Below are 27612 nucleotides of genomic sequence, written 5' to 3' on the forward strand. Positions count from 1 at the left end.
TGGGGTTACTGCAGCTATAATTTCATGAAATTATGATAGTTTTCCTGTTATAAATTTCTTTTAGATTTGGTAATATTATTTACAGTTTTTTTCGTCCCTTAGATAAAAAAAAATGATATTACAAAAACAGTTGAAATTAAAATTTTATATTATCCCGTGGAAAATATTTCTATTTTTTGCTGTTAGATGGATAGTTATTTAGAGAGCCTAAAACCGAAAAAGATTAAGAACTAGTAACTGTCGTAAAGAAAAAAATGGATGAACCAGGATTATTGAATGAATCAACGTAAACTGAAATACTCGTATAGTTTGCATCAATTCCTACCTTATGAATTCCTCAGGTATCTACACCAACATATCTGTAAGAAGTGACATAATTTTCAGCAGAGCACCTTCTCATTATGTAGTTCCAATTAGGCAATGCTTAGAAAATAATTAGTTCAATCAATGAATAAGAAAAAGAAATCTGGTTAAATGGCCTTCTAGATCACTCGACCTATTGCCTCTTGATTTGTTCCTCTGGAGTCTCCTAAATCTGTCGTTTTTAATATATAACCTGACTCGACAGAGCATCTGACAGAAAAAATAGGTCAAGAATGCCAAGTAATTTCCAGAGAAACATTTGTACGTCCGCACCGTAAAAATTGACTCTAGTATTATCTTGAAAATAATGGAAATCATTTTAAATATTTCTTCAATTAATATTAAAAAATACAATTTTACTTTACTTAAGTAATATTTTATTTAATAAGTAAGAAAACTACTACATTGAAGGCACCTTTGTAGGACACCACTTAAAAGCATTTTTAAGAGCTTTCAGTTAAGCAAAAGGTTGCCACGTAAGATTATTTAAAGGTAGAGTGGCTGAGGGTAAAGAGATAAAACAAGTTGGGTATTACTTTATTTTGTTTCTCCCTCACTATTATAGAAATTGTTTTCAGCGATTTATTTCTTGATTCTCGAGAAAAGTTATTCAAGGGTTTTAAAGAGTTTTAGACGAAGACTTGAATGATAATCTCGAAGCTAATCTTGGAGTTGACTTTCAAGTTGAGTTAGATTCTATTTTTCAAGTATAAACATGTATTTTTATGTTTGCCAATCGAAACCACACAACATCTTCATCGTATAAAGTCAAACAAGATCTAGACATCTGATCAGCGACAGGGTCAATAACTATTAAAACTGACTGACTAAACTAACTGTCAACTCCAAAACAGATCATAAAATAACTTGTAAAATAATTAAACAAGCTACTAATAAAAAAGAAAATAAACATAAACACAATAGTTGATACAGAATATTGCAATTAAAAACGCCTATAAATATTTCTGCGCGTGGTCATAAAGGAATTACTATTAAAATATCATATTTATCTACTAAGCCACTCCGATATCCAATAAATCTTATTTTCTCAACGGGAGACCTTCCTCTTTGCATGAAGCATGTTATTGTAACACCCATCATTTAAAAATCTGGCGATAAGAAAATACATAATATTAACCAACCTATAGCGCTAACGAGTAACCTTTAAAAAGTCTATAAGGTTAATATCGGATGAGACTTTTAAAAAAATCAATATTATTTAAAAACATCAATTTGGGTTTAAAATTAAACGAACGAGATAGTCAAACCAGATATATTCAGAGCAAAATATTTATAATCTTAGCAGAGCGCTTTCGGCATATGAGCCATCATCAGTGCTAACTGAAAGCAAGTGGTATCTGTTTTGAAAATTTTTTAAAGGAGAAAAGGATTTTAAAATTAAAAATAAAGTGATAAAATGTAGAGAGACCGAGGCTGGATGTTACACGGAGCAGGTTATTTTTAATTTAAGGCAGCAGTCTTAGATGGTGACACCTGTTAGCAGTCAAAAAAGATCCAGAAGAGAAAAGAGCCAGATAAGTGAAAAAGTATAAGTAAGCCGATTCAAATGGTATGTTTGTCTACGAGGCATGTGTTTAAAGTAAGTACCGTCTTGATATAAAAAATCAACAAGTAAATTTTTTCAAACAAAACTTTATTAGCCTGAAAGAGCATTCTTTCCTCTACTTCTCTACATAATTTCCATTATTATTAAGGCACTTGTCGTATCTTGGAACCAGCTTTTGTATGCCGTCATCAAAAAAGCTTGCCGCCAGACTAGATAACCACTGCTGCACAGACGTTTCCTCATCATGAACGTTTGTGCGGCCATTTTTGAAGACCCTTACCCATTTCCGCACCATTCCTTCACTCATAATATTTTTACCATAAACTTCACTGATTTGACAATGAATGTCAATTGCTTTTAAGCCTTTAGCACAAAGAAAACGAATCACACCACGCTCTTTACAGTCGGGCGGGATTCTCGATAGTCGGCGGCATTTTAAAATCACGTAAACAAACGAAGACTCGATCAAACGGCGTCGTAATGGCGTCTGTGGCTTCTCAACTGATGTAGCTACACTACGCGCATACGCTAAACGGCGAATGCAGCGCTGTGGCGGCGTAATTTAAAAACGGTACTTACTTTAAAAACATGCCTCGTATAATAATTTTGTAAAAAATATCTGATTTTAAATATGCTTTTTTTTATTGTAGAGAAACAATATTCCTACTGGATACCAAACAATTAAACAGATACTCACAGCATTTCAGGAGAATGAGTTAGCTGGCTATGTATTGGAATGTTCCAGAATTTTTCATGGTCTCTCACCGAAAGACCTAAAGCAACTTCAATTTGAGTTTTAAGAAAAGAATAATGTAGCCGTACCAAATAATTGGCCACTAGTTTGCGACGTGCTACGAGTTTTAACAAACACAAAGTAAACATGTTTTTTAAAAAGCTTTATAATGTCTTGTATAGATACAACTTTGGTGTCAAAGATATTTTTAATTTGGGCGAGACAGGTATAACAACCTTTCAACGACCAAGAAAAATTTTAGCTTCTAAAGGAACAAAGCAAGTGGGAGTTGTGCTTCAAAAAATTCATAAGTAGACAGATGAATTCCTGGATGAAATCACACCCTGGAGTGACTATGACGATTTACAATATCCCATCAATAGTCAGGAAAGCTCTTCCGTTAGCTGTAACAAGCAAAAATATAATTTATGGATTTACATATGTATGCAGGAATATTTCCATTTAACCGGAACATTTTTTCAGATGAGAATTCCCTATCATCATTAGTGACCGACAGACCAGATCCGCACATAGAACAAGAATCTTCACTAGATAGACCTTTAACAAACCAACTAGAAGTGCAAGACTATAAAAACCTTTACTACTAACTCTCAAAAGGTACCTCTTCTAGAATCACCTAGTTTCGGAATTAATCAGAACGTGGATGATCAGCAACAATCTACATTAAGCGGCATTTCTAATTCGATCATCTCTAAGCAGGTCTTTGTGAGCCTAAAAAAAATTCGACCATTCCCAAAAACTGAACTACGAAAACAAACTCAACAAAATAGAAAAAGAAGACATACTGCGATCGATACACCAGAAAAACGGGAGTTAAAAAAGCAAGAAAAACTAAAAAATTACAAATAAAATAAAAATTTACAAAAAGGAAAAAAAGAAAGCAAAACGGCAAAGTATTTAAAGAAAGTGATGAGGAAAACGAAGACTGTTTTTGTCTTATTTGCTGTGAGGCATTCGATAAATCAATATCTCGAGAAAGATGGGTTCAGTGCATTCAATGTAAAGGGTACACATGAGCTCTGTAGCAATAGATCTTTGTATGTTCACTGCAATTCTGATTAATACGTGTTTAGAATATGCATATAATAATCAGAGCTGCACTAACCTGATAATTTTATTATATTGAGTATTTACTTCAGTATTATTAAATACATATATGTTTCAGTTTATAAGGATATTTTTTTATTACTAGACTTAATAAATAATTTCTTAAGTTTCTTTTGATTTATGGTGTCAAGGTTTGTTAAGAATTAATGCAAGTTAATCTAATTTGGTAGGCTTCTCGGTTACCAAATATAAATGTTACTTAAGGCCAATCCCAATAAATTGGCAATATGCAATACTAATTCGTCTTTAACAATTTTAAAGACAAACTCTTTGTTAATTTGAAAAATGTAATAATGGTTTTTGTATCTTTTTAGTATTGTAGTGAATAATTTATTTCCAGCTATAAAATCTGTCAACATAAATGCCAAGATATTTGACAGAAGTTTGTTTGTTGTGTATTGCTCTTGTATTGTGGGTGAAGAAGAGGATTCAAGTAATAAAAGATAAATAATATCTGATATTTCTCTTCGGCTCATTAAAAAATCTATAAACCCAGTTTTATCTGTATTTAAAGTTTGTTCATTTTCATCTAGCCAATCAAAAAACTTTCTCGGTCACAAAACATAGTTAAAAAATTTATAAATATTTTATATACAAAAACCATTAAAATAAATAAGAATTAAAATCGATTCTAGTCCCACTCCGCACGCTAAAGCACAAATAGTCTTTTTATCACTATATATAATTGAATTCAATTCATTCATGTTTTCGACCAGTTAAATATGATTTGTACAACCGTTTTATAGAAAACTATTAAGTATTAAGGACATTTAGTTAGTCCGACCAATATTGCCGCCAATAAATGAATAAATGAGAAAAAGATAATCTAATAAATTAAAAAAAAAAATCGATTTATCTTATGTCTTATGAAAATTCTTCATTATTTTATATTCCCAATCACCAAATATGTTCGAAATAATAAAAAAATTGTAATGTTTACAATGGACTAATGGTTTATATAAGAATGTCCCAAAAGGGTAAACAAACAAGAAACCGGGTCAACAGGGTCGGGCATAATTCTTTCGCTTCTCTGGGAGTTCGCTTTTCTGTTTGCAGAGTTTTGACAACTCGTCCGATATAAGGGGTCAGTGTGGCGATAACGAGGACAAAGGGGTTGTTTTTCGACTGTCTGGAGACGTTAAGAATCTGACGATTTTTATCCATTAAGCTGTTTACAAGCGGACAGTTTCGATTTATATGTATATTGTATATTCTATATGGTTAAATTGAATCGTGAATGGCAACAAAATAAGGATTCTTTGTAGAAGATTGAAAAAACGGTATTTTTATCCAGTAAAATTGGCGTTCTATTTAAAATGTATGTATAAAGTTATATTATTGTATTTATTGATGAACAACGTACAACGTGTTCATATCGGCAAAAAACTCTCATAAATGCATCCATAAATGACCCTGACTAGTCCGATCAGATCATACCAGGACAAAACCGCGTTCTAAATTTGGGATTGCTTATCAAATAGTCGCAAGATATTAAAGTGTTATTAATTTTGTAAAGAAAAGCAAGGTAACAACAAAATCGATGCCGCCTGAAAGACTTTCTTATACGTAGGTACGTTTAACTGAGATTTTATAAAGACAGCGTAAAACTTTGGTATCGGTTGTTAACATTGAATCTATTTTTAAAACCAAACATGACCTTCAAATTTGAACTCCAGACTACATTATCGGAGAGTGCCCAACACTCACGTGCGCTCACACTATGTTCAAATTCTTGGGTAACACCTACAGTGTACCAAGTGATTTTAAGACCTTCAAACCCGAGAGCCTTACTGGTTTTTCCAAGGCTATTGGCCTCTGGTAACGGCCTCTGGCACGATGAATCCGTCAGGAGTCCTATGTGCATGGCAGCCTCCGGCTCCATACTACAAGTTAATCAATCAATGGCCTCCAAATCATTAATGTATATAAAATCCCCAAATCTATACGTTTCACCTGAAGGTTTCTGATTCAGATGATCTATACATTTACAATGTCACACGTTAATTTTTGTGAATCCAAGTATAAAACTCTAGCTTTTTAAGATTGTATCCATTGTACGTTCTTAGAGAAAATTCAACTCCAGTTTGAGATAGCTTGTTTTAAAAGAGGGTATATATCAGACGCCCTTAAAAGGTATGTATACATTTAATAGAGTTCACCTTGACTCTTCTCCAATAAATCAATAAAAAGTTTTGATGTAAACCTAGGTTTGTGGTGGGTGAAAGTCTTTTCTAGAAAGCGTGTTGTTTTGAAATAATGTGATATATAATTGTATTGCAAAGATTTGGTTGATGACAATAATGGACAGAAAAGAATTTCCTCCTGTAGCTTGTGACTTTAACATCGTGACATATTATCAGATTTAATAAAATTGAGAAATGTGTAGACTTTAACGTGAGAAACCCTCTCATTGCATGTTCTTTGGAATATCCTATATAATATAAGATGAAGTGAGCTTAAGCAACTTTTTTAAAGATATTCTTATTTACGTTCAGTTTTATTCTTGAACTAATATTTAACTATCTCCTTGGCAAAATGATAAGTAGAAATAGTATTAACGCAGGTATGTTACAGATTCTGTTTACAGCACTTGTAGTATGATCCTAAAGTATTACTTGTGCTGCAAAACTAGTGGCAATTATTATAGTCTGATGCCATTATGACATATTACTGCAGGCATATCAGAATCCTTTCGAAGTGATTTTATATAGGACCAGAAATTTGATTAATGGATATGAGTATATTGACTAACGTTTATGTGATATATATATTTTTATATCTATTAAAGTTACACTCATCCATTTAGCTACTTTTTCGCTTGATAACTGCGAAGACAACCCCTGTGGCTAACGAAAAGAACCCTATGGAAAACCACCCGTCATGAATTCTTTATTCGTTTTTTTTAACGTACTTCATTAGAGTAAAGGAACTTATCTAATAAAAAGAATTTTTATGAGAGTTAAATATTTTATAGTTATTATAGATTTCTTAATTTTTGTTTATGTTTTTATTATTCTACGTTTATAACGGCGGTTGTCCCTTAATATGATGTTATGATAATATCAGTATTTACTTGTAAAAAGATCGGACTAAACCACCTTATTATCGTAACAGTTCACCAAAACACTGAAATGATGAAATTCTACTTTTTTTTTTTAACCTATAATAAAGCTTTGAAGTTGTTCTTTTTGTGCTAAGAATAAAATATATCTATTTCTATTTGTTATTTTTAGTTCAAAATCTAACATCGGTAAGTTAAATTAACATTATTATAGGTGTTGATATATAGCTGAAAATTTCCCATTTTGAAAATGGGTGTAAACTTGACAACAGAGAATCTATGAACATATTTGTAAACAAAACACCTACCTTGCCCCTGTGCACATGTTATACTCAATAATTTATTCATGATATCACATATACAGTTTACATACGTCAAAAAAGATAAAATAATATTAATTGAAAAGTAACTACTTAAAAGGATTTGTTAAAACAATTAAAAACAATATGTTTCACGTAAGATACATACTAAAACAAAAGAACTAAAAACAAAAGAAACGAAAAGATAAATAATGACACTTACAACGTATTAAAATCTGAATTAAGATACTCGTCAAAAGAATACAACGCATTGTTTATTAAATATTGATTCACCCTTTGCTTAAAATATTAAATTGGTAAAACTTTAGTCATATTTGGTAAAACATTAAAAAACTTAATAGCCCAGTACTCTGGACCATCCTGAAATCTCCCCGGACGCCAATAGGCAGGTACCACCAAATTGTTTCTTGCACGAGTGTTATAGTCATGGACATTCCTGTGAGCTTGAAACGGACTCGCACACTGTTTAATATATAGCAGACACTCTAGCACATACAAACAAGGCACAGTCAAGAGACCAAGACTACTATAAACATTTCTGCAATCATCCCGGTAACCTAAATTAGATCTCAGTTTTACCGCCTTTCTCTGCAAGCCAAAAACCCTGCTAACCTCTGCGGCATGGCCCCAGGCCAGAATTGCATATGAAAGATGAGAATGAAAAATAGCAATGTATGCGGTTCTTAACATATCAGCAGAGATACAATTGCAGAGGTTTCTGAGCGCATAGAGGCAAGACCATCAATATGCTTACCGCATTGCAGCTTTGGGTGCAAAATGACTCCCAGAAAACTCACCTCTGATGCATTTTCTACACTTGACAGATCTCTTATAGAAAATGTAACCCGATGTGTCCTATCACTATTTAAAAGCAGTCTGTTTACGCAAAACCAATTTTCATCCTTCTCCTCTGCCGCCATAGATCCAAGTAGTCATTTCTCATATGAATCTGCAGCATAAGAAGCAATTGTGTCACCAGCAAAGAGAGTGAATTTTGCAAGAGTTTTTCTTTCAGGAAGATCATTTATATGTAGTAAGAAAAGGATGGGCCCCAGAACTGATCCTTGTGGTACTCCAATGCTCATAACCCTCTTTGCTGACGTCACACCCGCGGCCCCCACCACCTGAGATCTACAATGAGGATTAGACTCAACGAGTTTTATACTATTATGATGTAATGTATAGTTATTTAAGTTTTTGAAGAAGGATGCCATGATCGACACAGTCAAAGGCCTTGCTCAGACCACACGGCAAGACTGAATTGTATTGAAAATTATGAAATGCCTGTATTATATTAGACACAAGATGTAGGATGCCCTGGACAGTATTCCTATGCTCTCTAAACCCAAACTGGCACCGGGAAAAGACACTATTAGTCTCAAAAAACTTAACAATTTTAATGGCCATGCACTTTTCTACTATTTTAGATATTATAGGCAAAAGTGATATTGGCCAGTAATTTTCTGGCAATAAATGGGTCACACTTTTTAAAAATTGATACCACAATTACCACTTTGAGAACTTTAGGAAAAGTATTCTGCTTAAAACAAAGATTTATTAGCTTAGTCAAAGGAACTATTAGGCAGTCTTTAACATTTTAGTGCTTAACCCATATATATCACAATTTGGTTTGTTTTTTTAGTTATTATTTACATCCCTTACTTTATTAATAGTTACCTCAGAAAAAGAAAATCAAAATGGAGGTAATGCTCTCTCTGTACGATAATCAAGTGGATTATTATTTGAAATTGGGATATCTCGCACTGTGCTCTGTGCTATGCTGGAGAAAAAATTATTAAAGTCATTTGGTGTAATTTTTTTTTACCTCGGTGCCTGTTTATTATTTACCACATAGTTTTTGGTGGATTTTTAGAAGAGCGGAAAAGGTTGTCATTTGATCTTATTTTATCTTTTTTAATAGCTTCTTTATAGAGTATGTTGTAATTACTAAGTTCTTATTTAGTTTCTACCTATTTATATTGCCTATGCCGGTTGAGTTGTTCCAAAAACTGCAAGTGGTTTCTCATTCCCTTAAAGTTTTCATTAAACCAGCTATTAGCATAAGACTGGTCAGAACGAGCAATGTAAGGTTTTTATGATAATAAGCTAATTGATAAGCATTTTCAAGCAATTATATTAAATATTGAAAGCTCCAATTGACATCAGTTTCTTCCCCAATAAAATGAAAATGTATCTACAATGTTATAAAATTTATTAAGCCCCTGTTGTGTTATTCGTCTAAATACCTTTCAAGACCGATCAAAACCACCAATAGTCATTGAGATCATGCACTCTATTATTTGTGATCTATGATCAGATAAAATTATGCTAATAACACTCACACAACATACGTCCATGTCAGCGCCCACAAAGATATTGTCCAGACAATTGTCATCTCGTGTTGGTTCAAAAATTGTTTTTTTTTATATATTTTGAACTCAAACAAAGTTGTTGTTTACTAATTCTAGCCTTTCAATGTTCTAAGTTTTTTGACAAGTACGTACTAAAATGAAGTAATATTCTACATGATAGATTATTTATAACTGAAAATCCCTCTTGAAATCCATCTGGAAAGTGGTATAAAAATGTTTCAGTTGGGGTAAAGACCATTGGCCAATGGACCATAATCATGAAAATAACGGGTCATTTAAACACCAAATCAATCTCTTCAAATTATTATTATAGAAATGAGATCGAATATAAAGAACGATGTGATGAAATCAAACAATGAGTTGAAACTCATTTAAATAACAACAATTATTATAATTATGTTTTTGATCATTATTATTAAGTTTTTTGTTTGTATAAGGGATATATTAATAATTTTAATTGTCTCCCTAAATTACACTGGTGCCTAAAAAGTGTAAGATCATTTTGCATTCAAGCGTATATTCTTTGAAAAACATCTGGTCATTTTCATATTTTGTAAAATGTGAAAATTATGCTTAACTCATGTTGTTTTTAAAAAAAAAAGCTTTCATGCAAAATTAACAAAAATTTGTAAGCACTTACCTCTGATAATATCCTAGAAGTCATGGTAAAAAATTGTATGTAAAAAAATAAAAAATAAGTAAAAACGTAGTCCTATGATTCAAACCTTTGGTGTGATACTCAAATTACGAGACAGCCTTTAGACCTAAGTCTTTGAAAACCCTATTAAAGCGTCTCGTCAATATAGAATCATATGGTACGAAAGTTTGAAAACTTTAGGATGAAAACTTTTAGGATGAAAATAAGCAGTTAGCTACGAAATAGCAAATATCAGAGATTGGATGAACACAAAATCAGTGGTCTCAAATTATGTTTATTTTATCGTTTATGAAATAGCAAGTTACGAAATCTTTTAGGAAACCCAAAAGATAAAATAAACATCAATGAAAAGTCTGGGATCTATGAGATTCATTGTAACTACTGTGACAAAAAGCACATAGGACAAACCAGAAGATCAATTATTGTCAGATTTAAACAACATTTAAACAACATGTAGCTCATGTAAAATATGATAGAGGTAAAAAGTCAAGTTTGGCTGAACATGTTTTGAATACTGGTCACTTTGTAGGGATAGATAACTTAAAAATTACTTAAACCAGTTAATGACAATAAAAAATAGATGCATACGAAAGTTTAGCAATATTCAAAAATCAAAAAAACATTCTTAACAAGGATAAAGATCCAATTCCTTATAATCAATTATATAGTTTAGTTAGTGTTTAAGATTTGTTCAGCCATGGTTCATTGCATTTTTCGCTCTATTAGTTACATCATTAGTATATAAGGCCATTTGTAAGTAGTTTCAGTTTAGTTTTAATCTTCTCCCGAAGATACTTATATCGTTAGCGAAATACGTGTTAAGAGTAAAAATAAAGAGTTTTGGTTAGTGGTGGTAAAACTGTCTAGTAATTTGTAAAAACTGGTTTTGGCATAAAGCTTATTCAGTTGGAAAAGAGAAGTATCATATTATAACTACCAATCCAAAAATCTTAAATAGAATCTAATTGAACTCTGAATTGAATGATTTTCTGGCTTTGCAAAATCATACTGTGCAGAAAGTCCCAGGGTACAAAAATTGGTAAGTACACGTCTAAAGGCTTATACTATAACCGATTGCGATTTGTAGTTGTTAAAATAACGGGTTTAAACAAGGATAGCAATAAAAAAAACATTGTTTACATGTGGATTTATCACGTGGAATTGGGTATACTTTGCATCGCTCAAGTGGTGCAAAGTATCCCCAACTTGCAAGTGGTGCAAAGTATCCCCTACTTGTCATGTCCAAACTATTTTCATTAGCAAGAGTAAAAGTTAAATAGGTAAATGGTTTTCAGAAAATGCCCAGGCGTTATAAAAGGAAACTGGGATCTCGCAGATATGCAGACTACTCAGAAGAAGATTTCAAGGCATGTTTGTCAGCAATACAAGATTGCATGAGCACAAGAGTTGCCGCTGAATCTATTAACATTCCAAGGAGAACTATTTTTTACAAATTAAAAGGAACACACGATTGAAAACCTGGATACCCATCAATATTCTCTTATGAAGAGGAAAGATGTTTCGTACAATGCATTCATAGCCTTAGTGATTCTGGTTTTCCTGTTACTGGAATGGAATTGCGACAAATAATCAAGAGCTATTTAAATCGCAAAGGAAAAAAATAACTCGTTTTAGGGATAATACTCCAGGTATCGATTGGGTCAAATCATTTTTAACTCGTCAGAAGGACCTTAGTGCAAGGATAGCCTCGAACATAAAAAGAAGTAGAGCAGCACTCAATGCAAACCAAATGACTGAATATATAGAAAATCTAAAACAAACATTAACTGGTGTAGAGCCGCATGCTATTTTTAATGACGAGACAAACTTAACCGATGATCCCAGTCAAAAAAAGATATTAACTAAACGTGGTGTTAAGTATCTCGAACGAATTTGTAATTCCTCAAAGAGTAGCATTTCTCTTATGATTTGTCGAAATGCAGCTGGTGAGCTTCTACCTCTTTATGTGGTGTACACATCCAAGCATTTGTGGGACACCTGGACTGAGAATGGTCCCCCTGGTACGCGTTATGCAAATACTGCATCTGGTTGGTTCGAATCACAGACATTTGCAAATTGGTTCAGCACTCTCCTATTGCCCAGACTTAAAAAAATTCAGGAAAAGAAGATCGTTTTAAGAGACAATTTGTCTTCTCATATTAATGATGAAGTCCTCGATTTATGTCGAAGACACGACATTGATTTTGTATGTTTGCCTCCGAACAGCACCCACGTTACACAACCGCTAGATGCCGCTTTATTTGCCCCCATGAAAAGAGTCTGGAGAGACATTTTATCTCAATATAAGGAAACTCATGTAGGGAGTAGATCAAATTTACTTGAGAAACAGCATTTTCCAATGCTTTTACGATCACTAATGGAAAAAATTCAAAAGAATAGCGCTGAGATATTAAAGTCGGGATTTAGGAAATGCGGTATCGTTCCTTGCTATGTAACACCGCTCTTGGAGCGGTCAACAACAACTAAGCAATCTAATATGACAACTGCTAGCGACACAAATAAATCAAGTTCGTCGGATATCGAAAACACTTTCATTAAGTATTTAGAAGATAAAAGATAGAAAGCCAGACAGTTTAAGCCACGTATGAAGAAGAAAACAACGGTTTTAGCAGGATAGAGTATTGCTCATTCCAAAATTAGTTTAACAGATCTAACTGGAGCATCTACATCCACACCTCTTCAAAGCTGTTGAACCAGAAATCGTAGATGATTCAGAGGAGGACATTCTTTTGGACGACCACTTTCCACTAGACAGAGATTCATGAGATGATGAAATAAATGAGATGCAAGAGATGGAAGAAGAAAAAGAATTTAATGAAAAACTCGTCTCAGGTTCTCTTGGAACAAATATTGTCGAAAAAGTCAAGAGATCTGGATTAGATGATGTTAAAAAAGTTGTTGGTGAGTACGTTTTATTTTCCTATGAAGATCATGTTTATCCTGGAGTGATAACAGCAATAGAAAACGATGGAGCGATGATCAATGCTATGGCCAGATCGATAAAGTTTTGGAAATTGCCAAAAAGACGTGACGAAATATGGTATTCGTAATACAACGTAATTGGCGCCATTAGCCCTCTCAAGAAAATGTCCAAACGAAGATTGTATATTGTCCCAGAATGCGACAAATTGTGGTGGGATTAGTTTCAAACGTTGTATTTTTACTATTATAATGTTATAATTTAAATTGTAATAATTTATATTTTTACTATTATAAGTTTGTTCATTTAAATTGTAGCAATTTTCTTCACTTTTATGATTGTTTCATAAATATATGTAGGTAGGTAGATTTAAATTCACAAAACTTGGCCCACGAACATTTTTTTGCATTTAATTGGTGCAAAGTTTGAAATAATAAGGGGTTTCTATGCACCAGCAAGCATTTAGTAGCCAAATATTAATAAAATATTGAGGGGTGCAAAGTATGACTTTTTTGGGGTATACTTTGCACCACTAATAAAACTAGGTTGTTCTCTTGATTAGGTAATATACGTAACAAATAGCTATAATCAGAGTTATATTACAACTTGCTCAATTGATATTTATAATAAAAAGTTCAGATCTTCTTTCGAGTGACGTTACATCCTAACTAATAAAATAAAACTAAAAAAAATGGTCCAAAGTAACCCCGTTTTACGGTACACAAACTAATCATTATTTAAATAAAAAATAACATCTGAGAATTTTGTTTTTTTAAACTTACATCAGCCAGTGAGATGTGCTCCATCGTACTGCAAACGCTCTAATCTGGATCTGAAATTTGTAAAAATTCGCTGGGTATCCCCACAGAAAAAGACTATTTTCCGTGGTGTCAAATGCGGATTTCTAGGTAGCCATGCAATATCTCCTCATTGCTATATGAGTTTCCCCGCACACATCTCGTTTGCGACTACCAATGAATCATTAAATTAAATCGCACCATGATCATAGGCTTGGAATTCTTGCAGTTGCGGGCAGAAACGGTTTCGTAACTTGGCAGTATATTAGTAGTCAAAATATATAATCACAGATTGGCCTTGTTAATTCTCAATGAAGTAACGACCGATAATCCCGTACTTTTCATGTTTTGAACTTGGATTGGCTTCAACCTAGTAATGACAATTCTATTTATTAATGTGCTCGTTTAAGTGAAAATGGCCTTCGTCCGAAAACAGAATATTGTTAATACTTCTTAAGTCCTTCAACATTGTTTCGACAAAAACGCGCCATAAATTGAGATTATTTGGCTTTAGCTCCTACAGTAGTTGAATATTAAACGGGCACAATTTTAGATCTTTCTTGAAAATGCGGCGCAAAGACGTCCTTGATCCTGCAAGATCAATTAACTGCTTGCGTGTTGGTAGGTCTGGATCACGTTGTATGGAAGTTCTCATTTCGTTAACAGTTTTCTCTATTCTTGCTGACCTTCGACGTCCTCTAGGTTTCTGGTTAAAAGTAGGATCAGTAGACTCCAATTTTTCGACCACGGTCTAATGACACTTTTACTGGAACACTGATTTAGGTCCTGCAATTCAAACTCAACATAAAATAAAGAGCGAATAACAGTGCACAAATCGCCATTTTTGTAATCATTCATTACACAAAACGCACGCTGCATATCCGTGAAACTGTCCATGACTATTAAAGGTGCACTGAACATTTGTAAGATATCAAACAATATTTTCTTATTTTTTTTTTTTTAGGTAAAAGTCACCAGATTACAAGAAATAAAATTGCATTTTAATATACTATTTGATTCTCAATTGAATTTTAATGGTCATATTTATTAATATGAATAGTGGTAAAGACAAATTAATGTGTGAATGACACCACCAATTATAGGGAGTTGCTTTAGGTCTAATTAATTTATATTGGGCATACCATTTCTATAAGCTGGGAAGTGTTAAGCATATTGTTTGTTGATGTGTTGTTATTCATGTAAGATTTTTTATTTATCTTAAGTTCTAAATAGTACAATTTTTGTGGCCAAAGCAAAATATGCGCTGCTGAAAAACAAGATTGCATCAAAACACTTATTGAGCTAACCATGACAAAATAGTAAATTCTATAACGAGCTTGGAATAAGCAAAAAGTTCTACATGAGTAGAGAGGTTTGTTTTATTCTGCCCATTAGGTGAGGGGAACGACTTTATAATTGTATATTTTTGAATTTTGCCCATATAAGCTTTCAGTTTACTTTTGTTTCATTTAATTTTCAGATTACCTTTTCCCTCCAGATACCTTAGTTTGTGGCTTAAAACATGATTACTAGATGCCACCATGGTATTAAAAGAAAGACCATTAGTATGTTTTCTATCTAATTTGTCTTAATGGTTTACTTTTTGGATCCACTAACCCTTAAGTTATATTTTGAAGCATGACTTTTAGATCGCGCTACAGGTCTTCATTTTTAAGGACGAGAATGAAAATTCTCGCAAAAAATTACGGAATAAAGCTATTCCTAGTTATGTTTTCTGTCACGTTAATAACGTTTTAAAAAACTTTTATTTTGACAAGCCGCGATACAGTGTACTCTAAGCAAGAACGAAGATTACCTTAACTTAATATTACAAGTGATTATATAGACTAAATAATGCAAATAAAGCATGAAATACAATATAACTGAGTAAGCATATACATAAGCAAATATTATATATAGGGTGGCATAATTGTGTACATAACTCCTCCCGCCTAAGTCGAAAACAACAGGGATGGTGTGTTGTTTTTCGAGGTACCAGGGGTAGCATCTTTTTCTTCAGCTTCTTCTTTGTCTTGAAGTTCTAGTTCCTCTTCGGTAGACCTTTTCTTTTGGATAAGTGTGTAGATAGCGAAGACTATACAGCATATGACTAGTATGGTTCCAAGAGTTATACTAAAGCTCCAGGCTGCAGGGTGAATTCTTTCTTCTTCCTCTGGAAGGGGTTTCAAGATATTGGAGCGTTCTGCTAACGATCTGATGTGGTTGAAGTCGATTGAATCTAGTTGGATTGTTTCCTCTGGCAGCTGCATTTCCAAGTCAGTAAATGTTACATCCGGTAGATGAAAAGGGTTGGATCTCAGGATATCCTCTTGATTCCAGAATTGTGATCCTAGTAAGCTTATACCGCATTTATATGGTATTTCTATTAAACTAGGTGTATCAATAAAGAATATTTGCTTGTTTTGGCACGTTTGTTGTGCTTTTATTTTGGTGCTAGCAGGAATAGCTAGAACATATTGCTGATTTATGGGATGGATAATAGGGGTAGTGACGTTAACTTTAAGCAGCTTGCAGTTTAGATTTTCTGCTTTTCTTATGAGGGACGTAGTACAGTCATCCACTTGGGGTCCTTTTTCCAATCAGATGAATCCCCGCGTTGCTAAGGTGCTGTGGTCGTGCTGCCAAATGGTGTTTCCACTGATCTCTCGTCTCAGAGCGATTCTGATAAGGTTTGATCTCAGCTTCCACGTTCGTATCAGGACCGAAGAGTTAAAACTCACGTTTTTACGATTGATCGTCTCGATGACGTGCAAATCTCAATCGAAAACTGCCCTGATCCTACCGACTGCGCCAGTTATGTTTTCTGTCACGTTAATAACGTTTTAAAAAACTTTTATTTTGACAAGCCGCGATACAGTGTACTCTAAGCAAGAACGAAGATTACCTTAACTTAATATTACAAGTGATTATATAGACTAAATAATGCAAATAAAGCATGAAATACAATATAACTGAGTAAGCATATACATAAGCAAATATTATATATAGGGTGGCATAATTGTGTACATAACTTCCTTTAAAATGTTTTTTTTGCTTTAATATGAAATATCCTCAATTAGTATTAAAATTATAATGAGCCTTTCCTTTTATATGAAGCATGTGCAATATAAAATGTAAAGCGCTCGAAAAATGTCACACGATAATATACTCGCGCGATAATTGCAACCACAAGGCTGCCAAGCTGATATGATTTTCATGGCCGGTAAGTAATTAAATAAAATATAAAGTAATTAAATAAAAACGTCCTTTATATATATATATCCTTCCAAGAGAATCCGTCTGTCGAAATTTTGGAAATTGAAAAGGCGAAACCCGTTTTACCGTGAGGGCATGCCGTTATACAGGCTGAATATTTTGTATGTAAATGAACGCTTAAATATTGAGGTGCGGTGAGAAGACAATAACATTTATTCTCTAAGCAGTAGGTTTAGAAAGTGAACATTGCATATAAGAGTATTATCATTTTTTACTAAGTGAATTACAATTTTTTTTATAAATGGTGCCTCTAATGGTTTTTCTTCTGACTTCGAATATGACTCCGTAACTATTTCAAAAACGGTCGCAAAGACTTTGTCAACCTAAAAACTTTCTTTTTTTGTCTTGTCTGTCTTCTACTTTGACCGTATTTTTATTCCGAGAGTATTAAATCATCGCTCGATCAGATACTCGATTTTCTCAAAAACAGAACGACTATCTGAAATGATTATTCAACAACAACGGCGCAAAAAATGGCTGAAATTTTGGTTAATACCAGTCAAACAAACAACTATTAATATTGACGTATGCTTTTTCAGATTAAGCTCACAATAGTATAATTTAAAACAAAGTATGGTTTATTTTGTAAAAAGTTTTCTAAAAATCTAGCAAACCCGGGTTGATGTCTCTAAGAATATCATCTATTTCACACGTAGTACAGACCGAGTCTGTACTACGCTTGTACCAAAGTACAATGAAATAACAACGTACAAAATTCTGATTTAAACATCTTGAAAAAAGCTATATATAAATGGAGGTTTTGCAATGCATTGTTTGTGAAGTTTTTAAAATACTGATGAATACATCAACGATCATGCCCAAAATAGAAAAATCGTATGCCCATCATATGTAATAATCATAGAAACGAGGGAGAAAACATGTTGTTATGTCACTTTTTTACCAGACACATATTTAATTAAATTTTATTTTTTTTTTAATTCTTAAATTAAGGATCCTAGCTAGTTCAATTATGAACCATATACTAGTTTAATTATTTCTACCAAAATTCTTAATAATCTTTCAAAGTAATTATTTAATCTACAAAATAAATAGGTAAGCTAGTCTCGTAACGATTTGAAAAGGCCTTAGTTTAACTTTAGTAAATTAAACATTGAATCAGCCCCTAAGTAAATTGACACAGTTTTTTTTAATTAATCACACTAAAACTGTTGAACTCTTGAATAAAACACTGTATATTGGAAGAGTAAATGGAGTAAATTAAGTTAATCTATCTAAAGAGCAGTTTTAAGTAGTAATGAGAGAAACTTGCCCAGAGTCTAATAATTAAATTCTAATACATAAATTTGCACTTAAAGTTTATAATCCTACATTTAACGTTTAGACATATATTGTAAAGCTTATCAACTCTTCCCCATTAGCTAATCTGGACTTAAATATATTTCTATCTATATAAATGTACATTTTAGTTTTTAAATAAGTTGTGATGAAAAAATCTATAGGAGTGCTGACAAGGTCAATCCATTTTATCTTATCTGTTAGTCCATTGGTCTGGAAATAATTCTATCCAACTTGAGTCAAAGTACCATAGTATGATTTTTATCACACTGTAGCGTTTTTACCATTCGTTAGATGTGAATTAAAGTATGTACTAAAATAGTCAACTAATTTTTTTACATGTAGACACAAAACACGATCGCTTATAACTACTGGAAATATTTATTTACTTCTATTTATCTCTGATTTAAAAGTCTCGTCAATATTCCGTCTTGAACTTAACTCTAGCGGGCGGATAAATTCGGCGGACCATGGTTTCGGAAAATTCGTGTCGAAAAAAAAGATGTCGTGCAGTGTGCGCCGCTTGTGTTATTCCGGAATGACAAATAACAGCTGATATTCGGGGCGTTGTCAATATCGTTACAATATTTATGTTTCAGAAGTCAAAATAAAGGCATCCATATCTATATTTGTCAAATGCTTGGATAGAGTTGGCTAGTTAATTTTTCAGAACGATTGGTCCAATGATTTTGTTTCCATAAATACCTTTACAAATGTTGAAGTTTTCTGAAAATTGAATACGATCTTCCTGAAATAGGTACAGATTTTTAATATTTTAAGATCTACAGCTGTGTTTGTTAACCAATTGATTTAAAAAGAAAGTTGATTGATTTTTGTTGAAATAGGTCTTTGTCAATTTATTAAGACGTCTATTCTAGTTTGGGTTCAAGTTCAATTCTAATTTTGCGTGATAAAATTTATTCCCTTTGTAGAAATATTGATGAGGTTAGAAATTTTTAGAATAGACAACGTTGGATCCATTATTAACTATCCTAATACATAACCCTTAAATGTCTTTAAATAGTTTCACTGTTCTATTCCTGATAATATTTAAAATAACCTCCAACTTTAAATTGATCATTACTGTAATTTTCAAAGTCTGGCTACTTCGACAGAGCACCACTCTGGTGTCGATCCATTTTACAATCTGGGGTTGTAAGTCATACATTCGTCAAGTTATATAGTTATATTTTCTGAATGCTTGATTGTTTTATCTAAATGTTAGTTTCAGCATAACTTCAGGGTTCAAATTTATCTAAGTATTCAACTTCTCTCAACAAAGTAATTTCTTTACCTTGCTGTGTTAGAGGTCCCAGACTCTGTAATTTTTGCATGTTGATAAATAGCACTTTTATGCACTGGTGGTTAAACTCTTTTTCTCTGACATTACACTAAATCCCTTTATGACTTTTATTGTAGATTTAACTGATCTATTGTCAAACGCACACTTTATATCTAGAAAGGCATTCAGCATCACACTTTGCTTTCTAGAATTTTCTCTATCTTGATACAAGCTTGTATAGTGCTCTCTTGATGATCTTCCTGCAGGGTAAGCACATTGATTTTTAAAGGAATGTTGAAAATATACTGCGGAACGAGTTATGAATATAAAAAAACCAATTCTAAGAACGATCAACAAATAAATTACAAAATTAGACTTCTAGGTAGTGTGCGGCGTGGCATAAGAAGATAATATTTTGTCTTGATGTTTAATTTTAATCTCGATTTGGTCATGTAACAACTGAATACAAATTTATTACGATACCGGAATTTTATTTAAACCTTGATGATTATATAGTACCTTAGTTCTGTTATGCTACCACCTCATTTAATTTCACGTTTTCATCTTATATATATACGTCATTATATATTTTTGTCTATCTCTTTATAATGGTCTCGAACTCAGAGGAATAATTTGAATCATATCAAAGTGAGGTTTCAATCAAATTACACACAAATCAAGACTATCAAATATAAAATTAAAACTTGCTGCATATCTAATTAAGCGCGTATTTGTCAGAAAAACACTTATGGTGATTCGTTTTGAAATGGAAATAATAAAAACGAACTTTAATAGAGCTCTAATGAAGCAGCTTTAAAGCGAAAGTTGCAAACCGATAATAATATAGCATTCTTAATATAGCATTTCGGTTTGCAACGACATAATGCTACAAGAGCTTTACCAAAGTAACAATTCGATATTATGTGCTATTAAATTACATTAAATACCTACTGACGTAAGTATCCGACGTCGTCAAAGCGTCGTCTTGACGATTCGATACCGACTAAAGTGGAAAATCAAATTTCGCTGCAACCGATCTTTATATATTCTTAGGTCTTTGTTCTCCTTTTATTTTATTATGTTCATGAATGTTTTTTAATTTGTCTCCCCAGTAATTCTGAAGCATTAAATTTTTTGTATAAGTACATTTCAATTCATTGCTTAGAAGTGATTGGAAATGTTTGAAAAAAAAAGAATCATTGAAAGGACTCTGCATCTGTAATGTGGTGATAGTGATTCAAATACCACTTCACTTAGGCCTTAGCCGGAATCTTTGAAAAAAATTGATACGTAATTACGGATCCGTTGGGACCACGTGATTGCTATCAGCCAATAAGAGACTCGAAAGGTTTCACGTGAAGGAAAACACAGATAGAAGTTGGTTAATTCGAACTTCATTCCGTATTTTTGTATTATACTATTTGTTTTTTATTGTTATTTTTGAATTTTTACCGTTCTGTTTAGAATGTTGAGTTTGGATTCGACCCCGGGTTCCACATATTTTAAATGTTGCGGCTTTTTAATTAATAGTCAAAGGCAAAATTATTTGGAACACCAAGGTTTCTTTGTATATATGGAGAATGGTTTGAGCTTTGCGCCAATGAGGACAATATTTTAAATTTAGTGGCCTCTATGGGATCCGAGAACCCCTTTATAATCAAGGCATAAAAATAGGTTGAAGCAATTGTGGGAGGCCAAAACTGTAAACATCAAAAACTCGAGTAAAAATATAACGTTATTTTACGGATTTGCTTGTCTCTTGTGGATAGGATAAAAGTCACGGATCGGCTTGATAGCCTCACGTATCCGTAATTACGTACCAATGTGGATGTAGGCTTAGTAACTGCCCGTCTCTATTGAAAGCGAAAAAAATTCCTAAGCTTGTCATCCAGCCTAATGAGAGCTAATGAATGGATTACACCGAGAATTCTGACGAGATTGACGAGAGAACATTGTCTCGTTTTTGTGGTTTCATGCTTTTCATAGTGGGCTCATCCTTAGTTTCAATTTGAGCATAGATATTGAGATGTGGATGTGTTCATTTAATACTTTATACTGAAAAACACCATTTCATTCGTTTTGAAGATAATGAATAGTAAATGTTCCTTACATCATTTCTCTATTATTTAAGAGCCAATAAAAGGAAATTCGTAAGTTAACTACAAGAAGACAATTCACAAATTAAAAATCTAGATGTAAACAGTTAGTAGATAGGTTTTTTGTATCTGAGTTTATTAGTTGTTGATCCAAATTTTACTTTTTCAATTAGACTAAGCAGGCTGATATATATCTATAAATGTGAAAGATGACTGACTACTGATCTATTAAAAAAAATTATAAAATATAAGACTATTAATGAATGCATTTCTTTACTTTGAGCATTCGTATAGAAAAACTGCAATTAATATTTTGCCATATAAATTGCGACAGAATAAGATGATACGTGCGTAGTTGCTAGAATTTTATATCAATATGTTAGCTGACTCAATAGAGCCAGCAAATATGTTAAAATTTACTCTGGATTGAGAACTGATTAAGACCGACGTCTCAAAACCGTGACAAAAACGTCAGCAATAATGACGATGAAATAGTATGAAATAATATACTGATCAGTCAGGTGACGGGAATGAGAAGTCTATTACTAACCATTTAAAGACGTTTTTACTGACGACATTTTAGTGACGCTTCTACTGACCTATTCTTTAAATGTTTAATTGCGTTTGAATTGAAGTTTTTTTTTATACAGAGCTCTCAAATTTGGTAAAATATGTATATCTGCTGGCTAGTAAGGCTAGTAGCTAAGGAGTTTATAGTCTTTTACATTTATACTAAAAATGTAGTAGTATGTTTCTTGTGAATATAAAAATGTAGTGCGAAAATGCGATGTTATTTAACGCAACACTTTGATTTAACAGATATATTTATATCTATTTTCTTTTTCATTATAAGATGATTTAATTTTGACTCATAGGTGAACATTCTCTACAGGTCAAACAGGAGAACTTTATTTAACAAAATTTAATTAAATATAAAAAATTGCAAGGTTAGGTAGTTTTTTTATTTTAAATAAAGGTACTGAAAATCACTTTAAATTTTTTATTTGTTTATCTATTCCTATATTCTTCTTAATAATAAAATGCTTATTTCAATTGCAGCTAAATAACTAACACTTTCACTAGAGGTTTTACTGTTGAAGTCTGATGCGGTGACATGTAAAAAAAGTAAGAAATCATAAAAACATTATTCTATAACAAAATTAAATACAATACTTCAACCAATATCAAAGTAAGGTGATTACGATTGGGCCCTGCATTATAAAGAAACTAGAAGGACCAAACCGGCAACTATCAATTGCCAAACAGAAATGCTGTAAAATTTTTGTGATTGTAGATTATATAACATCACAATATAGGAAAGTTATTTGCTGAAAGATACAAATCAATAGTACCACAATATTTATACCTACTTACCCGTATAAGTGTACTGCAATAAATATCACAAAACACAAATTTGCATCAAAACGCACAAGTAGTGCACCAACGACGCCGCCGCTATCATGAACGCCATTCACAAACGGGACTGTACTTAAAAATGTAAACGAAGTTTTAACTTATTTTATTGAGTTTTATTGTTATCAAATAAGTGAATTATTATATGAATAAGTGTATTATTATCAAATAAGTAAATTATTTGATAACAATAAAACTTATTTGATACCGGTGATACATTAATTTTTTTTATACGTCAAAATTGACATTCTAGAAAATTTAATAGAAGACTCTCTTTTTATTGTCACAAAAAGGGCATTTTGCTGACTACGTGATTAAATGACAAAATTTTGACGTCATACGTCATTCTGGGGAAATAGCTTTATGATTAGAAATACTAGACGAAATGACTGAAAATTAAAAGTTAATTAAGAAAAAAGATGTCTAGTCGGTAGTAAATAATCTTTTAGTAACACTACAAAATTATATAGATTAATGCTATATATTATATTCAATTAATATTAGTATTATTAGCCAATATTGTTTTAAATAATTGTATCTTACTCCTTGTTCTTTAAATTTTTCTTTAACTTTCAGTTCTCGCATAAATTCTTCATTACCTCTAAAATTTGTAGCGCGAATTGAATTATAATAATATTTATCAAAATAGCATTTACGTTTTTTTAAGCTATATTACAGAATATTTGTATTGGTGTGATTAATGAAAAAATGCATAAAAGAGAAAAAAAACGTTTTGAAAAAATCTTTTAGCATTTTAATAGATAAGAAATGACAATAGTTAGTCAGCAAATCATTCTTAACTTCTTCGGTCTAACTTCTTTTTTCCAGTTCAATATTGTGTCCGATGTGTTTAAGTTATTCGATTAGTCATATAATTGATGACCCTTGGTATAATATTCATAACCATTCATGCCGACTTCCTGCTTCCAGGGCTGGAGAAAAGCATTCATGTCTACGCACTTTCACGAGCTTTTCTTTCAAGCTTTTTTATATTATCTCTAATCCATATAACTTTAAAATTCAACCAAGTTAACCTCATTTAAGAATTCTAAGCCAGCACGGCATAGCAAAGGCTGACTGTAGATAAATATTGCGCAAAACAGTGCTTTTACGAGCTGAAAGTTCTCTTTATCTAAATTTTAGTTATCCACATCATAACTAAATGTGCTAACTCGATGCGCTTACATATTTTTGGTTCGCAGATACCCGAGTTATAAAGAAGTAACCCAAGTAACTAAATCGTTAAACCATATCATACTTTCTACTTATCATAGGTAATTCTAGTATTTAAGTTGCCATATCAACAACTATTATTTTATTTTTGTTGAAGCTGCCCTTTAAGCCATATCCATGAATATGGTTTCCCGACAGTTAACAGGGTTAAAACCTCCTCCCTATCTGTAGCTATCAGGACCGTATCGTCTGGATAGCAGAGATTAGAAAATGCTGATTTTTGCCATTGATCTTGCCCCAGCTAGCATCGATATGTATCTATAATGTAACGTTATGTTAATTTGGTGATATTAAACAGACAGACCCGCAAGCCCCTGTGTATTTTTAAATGTCAATTTTCTTATAATAGCCAAAATAAACTTGAGAGGCGATTTGGATAAATCTATATAGGGCAGTCTAAAATCTTATCTAAATTGATAGAATACCCAACATATATTGAAATAAAAGAAAAATAAATATCGTGCTCACTTGCACACCTCATGTATTAAAAGTATACTATTATAACTATGTAAGTATGTAAGTATAGTAGTAACAATTTCGAGTAACTAATTGGAAGTTTATATTACTTAATACCTAAAAGGTTTCAAAACAAAAAATAAAATCCCTACCTATATAACTTAACTTCAACTTTCACCAGCTGAAAAGGCACAGGCGCGGTGTGGGTTAGCAGCTATTACAACGCAAAAATTCAAAAAAATTAAAAAAATATAGACACATAAACAGAAAACGAGTAAGAAAAACTATAAAACTTTGGAAAAAGAATAGAGGAACAGAGGTAAAAGTATTGATTGAGAATATGGGTAATACGTATATGTATAATACCTATTATTCAATCAACGGTAAAAGGAACAGAGAACGACCAAGCCTAAAAAATATAAAAGATGACTGCCGATCCACAAGTAAATTTCACTCAAATGACAAATTCAGGTAGCGAGAGCACAACCAAACAACAACAAAAGTTCATTAACATCTGAGCTTAGAACATTGAAAGACTAGAATCAGTAAGCAACCACTTTGTTTGAGTTCAATACGTGCGAGGCAAAGGAGGTGTTTTGTTTATAAACATATTTACCGATTCTCTGTTGTCAAGTTTACACATATTTGCAAAAGAGGAACTTTTCATGTTATGAATTAACACATATAATAATGTTAATTTAACTTATGTGTTATGGATTTTGGACGGCATCGCCGCAAGCAAAAGCTGATATCTTGTCAAACGGCTTTGTTTACATTCAGCATTTATGAAGTTCTGTATTTTTTCTTTAGTTTTTGGTTGAAAAAGGAAAGTCTCATTTGAGTGTTTTTAAGAACTGTTCCGATGGCAAAAACTTGTATCGCACCATGGAAAAAAGACGATTCAAGCGAATCTTTTCACAAGTAAATTCTGATGCTGTCATAATATCATATCAAGGAAGAACCGTCACCATAGACGTAGAATAGGAGATCATAGAAATAAATCTAAATAAAAACTTGAATGTGAAGTTTGTGTGAATTACAAGAATGTTAATCTTTTTAAATTTAAATTTTTTTATTTTTTTTTTGAAAATACTTATTTATTAATAGGCTATAACAAATAAAAAACCGGATTTTTGTCCATGGTTTTCTTAACAGGACTGATTTTATGCATTTTGGTTGTGTTAGAAGAAAAACTATTAATATGTTAAAAAATTGTATCTTATTAATGAATTATTAAGAAATCTATAATAATTATAAAACATTTAATTTACATAAATATATTTTCTATTTATCTTTACGCTAATGAAGTACATTAAAAAAACGCATAAAGAGCTTATAAAGGGTAATATTGTTTATATTTAAAGCATAATCCACTACTAATAAATACTTATCATGTAAATATTTTTGACGACGTCACTGGTAAAGATTCCTTGTGTCGGTAGAATCAACAATGCCGTCAAGCGGCGTTGCGATGTTGTTGCCCTTTTCTCTAATATACGTTATCTACATTTTTTTAACTTTGAATGTTGGGTTCTTAATAGAGTATCTTATCATGTTTTATTTAAAAAAAGCTTCAGATTTTATTAAAGGGGAATAGTAGAATTGTTTTGATCTGTCAAAATAGGTGACATATTTTTACGATATTATAAAATGTTTTTTGCCATTTCTACGTAAGCATTTGGTATCAAGGCATCAGAGATGTATGCAAGCAAACAAACTGCCCATAATTCCACGGCAATGATAATTCTAGCCTTTTAATGTTCTAAGCATCTGAGCAATATTACAATCTTATATTGAACGGACATACATAAATATTTGGAAAAATAATTGAATGTACATCACTGACATAACTGTAATATATCATTTATGCAACATTTTAGTATTACTTTGTAACAGGATTGGTACGTTTCCTGTATGTCGATTATGACTTGCAAACAAATATAAAAAACAGTATATTTTAAGACATTACATTAAATAACGTTTAAGATGGATTTTTACATGTCATTATACTATACAGGCAGCAGTGATACTATACATCTTGTCGAATAGAATTTCTCTAATATTACATTATCGATTTGTTTCGTACTATCTTCCTATAGCGTTCTGCGAGCAATGCTGTGATGTCAATATTCTTTGCCTTAAATCATGGGTACTGGTCTGACCTTTTTCATATAATGTCTTTAAGATTTTCAGCATAAAGATGTATTAGCTGTTCTTCCAGTTTAGCATTTCGGATAATCACGGTGAAGCAAGCGGTCACACCCACAATATCTCTGGAGACAGGTGGAAGGTTAGCGAATCTTCCGGAACCATGGTTTAACGCATGCGCCGGTGCCCGCTACAGCAAAAATAATACTTTTATACATTCGAAAAATATTGAATTCTATCCCAGATAAAACCAAAAATATTTGGTCGAAAAGTAATTTGAATCTCGCGCGCGCGCTATTTGAATCTAGCGCCCAAAAATCCTAAGTCAAGTAACATCGCTTGCCGCCTTTATATAAAGTTCAAAATAGTAGAGAAATCAAGAATTTTCTAGCGCGATGTAAGCAAGCCAGACGGCTTGCTTGAATTCCCGATTGCTCGCGTAGGTACTAGTAGCTTCACACTATACACGAAG

General features: G+C 32.3%; 1 protein-coding gene across 4 annotated transcripts in view; it reads right to left on the bottom strand.

The window, feature by feature from the left end:
• LOC126741885 (uncharacterized) overlaps window positions 1-27612 on the bottom strand; it is a 151855-nt gene that overhangs the window by 70492 nt on the left and 53751 nt on the right. Inside the window, exon 1 of one of the 4 annotated variants that reach the window (XM_050448348.1) lies at window positions 23265-23415. The exons of the other annotated variants lie outside the window; for them this stretch is intronic. The gene's annotated coding sequence lies outside the window, so the exon portion shown is untranslated. Of the gene's footprint in view, window positions 1-23264; window positions 23416-27612 lie in introns of those variants that run through there. 4 annotated transcript variants of the gene reach the window in all.

The sequence above is a fragment of the Anthonomus grandis genome, chromosome 11 (assembly GCF_022605725.1).
Source record: "Anthonomus grandis grandis chromosome 11, icAntGran1.3, whole genome shotgun sequence".
NCBI classification, from domain to species: Eukaryota; Metazoa; Arthropoda; class Insecta; order Coleoptera; family Curculionidae; genus Anthonomus; species Anthonomus grandis.